The sequence below is a fragment of the Vulpes lagopus genome, chromosome 9 (assembly GCF_018345385.1).
Source record: "Vulpes lagopus strain Blue_001 chromosome 9, ASM1834538v1, whole genome shotgun sequence".
In the NCBI taxonomy this organism is placed as follows: domain Eukaryota; kingdom Metazoa; phylum Chordata; class Mammalia; order Carnivora; family Canidae; genus Vulpes; species Vulpes lagopus.
The window spans coordinates 72,726,892-72,734,164 of NC_054832.1; positions in this window are offsets into that span (position 1 = coordinate 72,726,892).

Genomic DNA, 7,273 nt, shown 5'->3' on the forward strand with positions numbered 1-7,273 from the left:
AACATCTTTGTCTTGTTCTAGATCTTAAGAGGAAAACATTCAGACTCTTACCATTAAATATAATATTAGTTGTAGGGCTTTCATGAATACTTTTTATTGGGTTAAGGAAGTTCTGTCTATTCGTAGTTTGTATAAGTTTTTTAAAAATCATGAATAGATGCTGTTAATGCCTGTTTTGCATTTACTGATATGATGATGTTTTTTCTTATTCGGTATACTAATATGGTGAGTCACAGTGATTGATTTTGAATGTTAAACCAGCCTTGCATTCCTAGGATGAACCATACTAGATGTGAGATAGTATCCTTTTGTTATATATTGCTGGATTTGATTTGCTAATATTTTGTTGGGGATTTCTGTGTCTGTGTTCGTGAGAGATGTTGTCTTGAAGTTTTCTTTCCTCTGGATATATGAGAAAAAGTGTGTGTGTGTGTGTGTATACATAGATGATAGATGATAGATAGATGAGGATAGATAGATAGATGATAGATAGATAGATATTCTCCATCAGTTTACAGTTATGCATCCAAAAATTTCAACCAAACAACTCAGAATTCAGCCTAGCATTTTTCATACATTAACTGCTTTCTTCAACAGTAAGAAACCTGGCTCTCATTATCCACAATATATTTACTTATCCAGTTATGGAATACACATAAAGTAGTTTCATAATTGCTCACCCACACTTACTAACTAGAGCACAATATTTGTTTACAGTTCTTGTGGTCTTTAGCCTGTGGGCATATATTCAAAATACTGTGTTCAAAGTTATCCCTCATGGCCTTTCAGTGTGGTCATGTTATCCATTTAGAATATATTTAAGTTCATTTGTTTCTGTATTCTATTTTTTTGTTATTTCCCACTCTTGTTAATATTTTCTTTAAGTATGTGAAACATTAACATAGTTCTAAAATTCAGAACATATTAAAAAGTAAATCAAAGAAATGCCCCTTTGTCATCACTTCTATTCCAGTGCCCTCATGCTTTCCACCCAATTTTCACCCATTAGCCTTGGAAAACAGTCTCATTAGTTTCTGGTCTATTATTTCTAAGTTTCGTTTCTTTCTCTTTTTTTTTCCATGAATAATCAGACACATGTATATTTTCTTATCTCCCTTTCCTTCACTGATCTACATTTTGCATTTTCAATGAACAATATGTCTGGGATATCACTCCATGTCAGTTGATAGAAATCACCCTTATTATTTATTTTACTTGTAGTACTTTGTGTGGATGTGGCATAGCTTATTTAACCTCTCTCCTATGTCTGGGCACTTAGATTGTTTTCCATATTTTACAATTACAAATAATCGTGTAATTAATGACTTTGTTCATATACATTTTCATATTGTGGAGTTATATCTACCAAGGTAATTATAGAAGTTGGATTGATGGGTCAGAATGTAAGCACATGTGTAGCTTTTTTGATTTTGTAAATTCCTCTCCAAAACAGTTGTATCAAAGTGTATTCCCACTTATGTTGCTTCTAAGAAGTTATTTTTATACTTTTCTCCAATATATATAGTTGTTTTCCTGGAAAGTTTGGCCTGAATTAAGCATCTCATTATTATAGAAAACAAGAAATTGCTTGAGCATCAATCTTAATTATGGGATGACAGTTAGTGACCATTGGACATTTCAGGCAACACCCCACATGGAAGACACAGAGACCAAAATGGCAAAAAAAAAAAAAAAAAAAAAGAAAGAAAGAAAAGAAAAGAAAAGAAAAGAAAAAGAAAAGAAACTCATGTGAAACAAAGGCAATGAGGAACAGAAAATAATTTTTAATCCTTTAATTAATATTCTCAGGAGTATATTTTTTCACAAAAGACATAAAAAAAGCAGTGTGTGTATATATGAGTAATATAAAGACAGATATACGTGTATGTAAATACACATACACACACACACAGACACACACACATATTCATGTGTATTTCCTAACTCTGCCTCTGAGAGGGCTTAGAAGCAGTGATACTTACTAGCAGTGATCCCACTAATAACCAGATCTTGGTTTCTAAGTACCATTCTCCACTAATCAGTTCAGAGGTCTTTGGACTGCTTCTAGGACTCGAAGCAAGAAAAGTACAAGACATTCCTGGAACATCTTGTACCAGAAAGTAAGGAAATGTTCATAGGATGATATGGAACATGTGAAAAATGACATAGGAGCCACCTTAAAGTGGCACCCATTGGCCTAATTTGGGGAAATTGGGGCAAAAATAAACAAACACAGTAACATTTGGAATTCATGGAATAAGGAAACATAAAAGGTCATGATGATAGAATTATTTTTTAAATATTTAATTTATTTATTCATGAGAGACACAGAGAGAGAGAGGCAGAGACACAGGCAGAGGGAGAAACAGGCTCCACGCAGGAAGCCTGGTGTGGGACTTGATCCCAGGACTCTGGGATCACGACCTGAGCCAAAGGCAGGCATCTCAATGATAAAAATTAAATGAATAAATATAAATAAGTAGAGAAATGGGATTCCAGCTAATTATTGGAGAAAAAGAATGATAAAATTCAAAAACTATGAACTGGCAACTCCCATAGTGCTGAGTAATTCACAGTGAAACATCAATGGGTATAAACTAGTGAGCTAAGCATTGATGAGAAGCAGCATATTTACATAGGATTAAAATATCTTCCCACAAAATATTTATTAATTACAAAAAAGAATAACTTTGCAATAGAGAAACCAAGTGGACACCAATTGAAACAACTGTTCCTAGTTAACCCCATCAGTAATGGAACAAATCAATAGCCTGTAACTGACCAAATTTAAGCTCATCAGGAATGGGACAAATCAAAGACTACAATGAGAAGAATGCGATAGCAGTTTCCTTCACTGATATTCCCGCCACAATTTTATAATCTGAATTTAGTCAAGGGGAAATATCGGACAATCCTAAACTGGGGGATATTCAACAAAATACTCTTCAGATGTGTCAAAGCCAGGAAAGATGAAGAAAGGTTGAGAAACTGTCTCAGATTAAGAAAAACTAAAGAGACTTGATAGCTGGGTTAGTTTTCCATTGGTGCTGTAACAAATTACCACAAAATGAGAGATAAGCTCGAGAAAGACCTACACAGATCCAGGACTTGCTGGCTTCAAAATCGAACTGTTCTTATTCCCATGATTTCTAAGATATCCAATTTGAGAGAAAGACTGCAAAGAAAAGATCAAATGCGAAGGAAGGACTGTAAGTCCCTTGTTAATATTTCAGTCCCTTGTTAATATACTCAACCAGACAAAATGCCTTCTAAGGATCTTGAGAGCGTGCCCCCAAACGTCCTCTGCTTTAAACGACAGGGTTTCTAAGAATCTTCAGTTTGTTGTCCCTCAGCAGCCTAAGTGGAAGCCCACTCAATGACATTTGTGGAAATAATTTTTTTAATGGACTGGATTTTGTAAATTGATTCACAGGGAACTCATAATGTTTTTAAAGGGATCATATCAGCATGAAATGAAGGGTTAGGAGGCAGTGCAAAAGGAAGAAGAATCCTTAAGTGTGTGTCTCACAGATCCTCTCCATTAAATGGTAGGACTTCTAAGAATCTTGAGTCTGTCGTCCCTCAGTCGCTTCATTTGAAGCCCAATCAGTGAGATTTCTGGGTGTGGATTTCTAGAAGTTGATTTGTCTAAAAACCCCACAAAATATTTAAAGGAACTTGATCAACATGGACTGAACGGAACAGAGGGAGTACAAAGTGAAGAGGCCTTTTTACTCTCAAGACTCTTTGGGCAAGAAGCAAGCTGCCACAATTTCTTAGCTGCCAACAGGGCTGCATTTTATGGAAAAGAAAGGCTAACTCAGAAGGCAGAACCAGGACCCAGACCTAGGGTGAATCATCCCACATGCTGGGCTGAGCTTAGTCGAGGCAACAGGTGCCTCACTGGGCTTCAGAACTGTACGGACTAGTGATTCCTGTGTGCTTCCTTCCTATTGTTCCCTTTTATGAATGAGAATTATTCTCCCATAGGGCAGTTATTCTACACTTGTCCCACCTTGTATGTTGGGTGTTTAGTTTTCAGGTCTCAGATTGAGAGAGGCTGTACTTGAGATGCTGTCATCAAGAGCAGCATTGAGGGCAGCCAGGGTGGCTCAGCGGTTTAGCGCCGCCGCCAGCCCACGACGTGATCCTGGAGACCTGGGATCGAGTCCCACGTCAGGCTCCCTGCGTGGAGCCTGGTTCTCCCTCTGCCTGTATCTCTGCCTCTGTGTGTGTGTGTGTGTGTGTGTGTGTGTGTGTGTGTGTGTCTCCTGAATAAATAAATAAAATCTTAAAAAATAAAAAAGGAGTAGCATTGAGGCCAGCATCCCCTGGAGCATACTCCACATCTGAACCAAATTTAGAAAACAAGATTCTGGACCTCAAACCTGAGTCTGTTCTGTAATAGATGACACTTTTAGGGATATTGGGAAGATTGTATGTAATTTGCATATAAGTACATAATTTGAAGCAGAGAGTCAACTGTGGCACATTTAAAACATGCCCACAAAATCTTTGATATTCCTTCTATCAAATGATGAGATCCCCTTTACTTGAACCGTAATGACCTTAGTGACTCAGTTCTAAGAAAAAGAATGCAGCATAAATGCTGCTGTGAGAACTCTAAGGCTAGGTCATAAAAATGATACAGCCTTCTTTTGGCTCAGTCTCTTAAGACACACACCTTAAGGACTTGAAGTCCAAGTCCTTAAGACACACACCTTAAGTGCCCTGAGCTGGCTTTTAGAAGTCCATCTGCCTAAAAGGTGCCCTGAAGAAAAACTACACGAAGGAACAGGAGCACAAGGAGCCCCAGTCCCAACTATTTATTCCCAACCCAGATACTTGAAGGTGAGTGAACCTCCACGTGGTGCCATTCCTCGGTTTTCCAACCACAAACTGGCCCCTTTGAGCCCTGCACTATTGCAGACTCATGAAGAAAAGAGAGAACATCAATGCTGCTGCTGTCTTCAGCCACTACATTTGGGGACACAATAAATAACCAGAACAATTAACTATTGATCATCAAATACATTTGAAGTTTCTTGCCAGATTGTTCCATAAAAATAATTGTCTTTCTTTCTCGGTATTAGATCTCTTCATATGTTTTGTAATTTGACCAGCAGTCTCATTTTGAGTGAGATATTTGAGGTTTGTTTGTTTTTCTCTTCTCCCTGTTTTATTTATTTATTTATTTATTTATTTAAGAGGTTGAGAGCACAAGCAGGGGGAGTGGCAGAGAGAGAGAGGGAGAAGCCGGCTCCCTACTTAACAGAGAGCCCCATGCGGGACTTGGCTCCATCCCAGGACCCTGGGATCATGACCTGAGCCGAAGGCAGACAGATGCTTAAATGACTGAGCCACCTAGGTACCCCATCTTCTCCGTTTTTGACCCCTCACTGTCTGCCTGTTTTACAGTTGTCTCCATTCAAGGTCCCTTCCCTATGACCCCTAGTTCACAATAGTTCTTATAATATTTGACTGGGCTACTGTCACATGGTGATTAATTGGTCACATTACAGGTTCATCCCTTAGGCATGATTTGGTTCCTAGTCTCAGAGATGGTTGTGTCTGTCATCCCTCCAGGCTCCCCACTTCCATAAACCCTTAGCCCTACATGGTAGACAGCAGCTGCCTTTAGGGAGAACGAGGCATCTCCCCTCTAGCTCCTGACCTCAAGCAGGATCCTGGCTTTTGTCCCCTTCATTTAGGTATAAAACTTTCATAGAAGTACCCAATTTACCTAGGATCCAAACGGCTGGCAGCCACTGCCAACCTGTAAATCCAAAACCCAGGTAACATGTGGTTTCAGTGCTACACACTGCTTTGCATTTCTGTACTGTGTGTGGTTTCTAGGGATCTTATTTTGTCTTTCAGCCAGACCATGTCTTTTTTCCTATATTTATGTGTTGTCTATTATCATTATGTGTTTAGGGCAGACAGAGGGCATTGAAGCATGACATCATTGCCCCACAGTGACTGGTGGTTCCCTTCCTGTTCCTTCAAGGAGAGCTAGGCCTGGGAATTGAATCGTTTGCCATTGGGGTGGTTCAAGTCAGGCACTTGTTCATCACATGAGGACACTAGTTGCTACAGATTAAATAAAGGCTTTACTTGACTCATATAGTTCATACTTGAGAACTGCATGAATATTAACACAGCCCAATGTATCTGTCAGACAAATATTTCTGATTACTGTCTCTGCCCCGCCATCAGTTACGGGAAATACAACCTTGATCACTTATCACTTCTGACATTGCAGAGCCCACTTCACCTGCCCCATCTTGTACTAGAATTTTTGGCTTAGAGGGAACAGCCAGGAAGGCACTTTTTGAAGATTCTGGCACTTCCCTTCTTGCTAGCTTGACACATTCTCCAGCCTTGTTCAGATGTGCAAGGATTCAGAAAATAAAAGAACCATGTAACCTCTCTGAGGTAAACACTTGGAGAATCTTCAAACTCTAGTTTCAAACCAGTACATGAGATGAGAGGCACAGCAAACGTGGTGAGCACTAGACTCTATTATAGATGACAAGAATGTCACTTGGAGCCCATAATGTAAGTCAAGTAAGTATTCTTGAAATAGAAGAATAATTTTAGACTGTGCCTAGACATCTTAAACTATTTCAGCAAGGCCAGCAGTTAGGCAGAGATAAGCACTGGAAAGGCTTCGTTGGTGGGAAGAGGTAGGAAAGTGTCTTAGGGTGAGAAGAGTACATTTATTATTTTGTTCTAATGTCATAATGGGAAAATACTTTAATTGTGATTTCAAGATCACAATGGTAACTGCTAGGAGCACTAGAAAGGACAGCAGAACTCTGAAACTAAGGAGGGAGAAAGTTGACCAAGTCAGTGAGAGTAAGGAAGGGAGGGGCGCCTGGGTAGCTCAGTTGTTTGGTTAAGTGTCTGTCTTCAGCTCAGGTCACAGTCCTAGGATCCAGGGTCCTGCGATCGATGGAGCCCCACATCAGGCTCCCTGCTCTGCGGGCAGTCTGTTCCTCTGCCCCTCTGCCCACTTGGGCTCTCTCGATCTCTCTTAAATCTCTCTCTCTCTTAAATAAACAAATCTTTTTTTAAAAAAGAGTAAGGGGCAGCCCAGGTGGCTCAGCAGTTTAGCGCCGCCTTCAACCCAGGGTGTGATCCTCGAGACCTGGGATCGAGTCCTTGCATGGAGCCTGCTTCTCCCTCTGCCTGTGTCTCTGCCTCTCTCGCACTCTCTCTGTGTCTCTCATGAATAAATAAATAAAATCTTTAAAAATAAATAAATAAATAA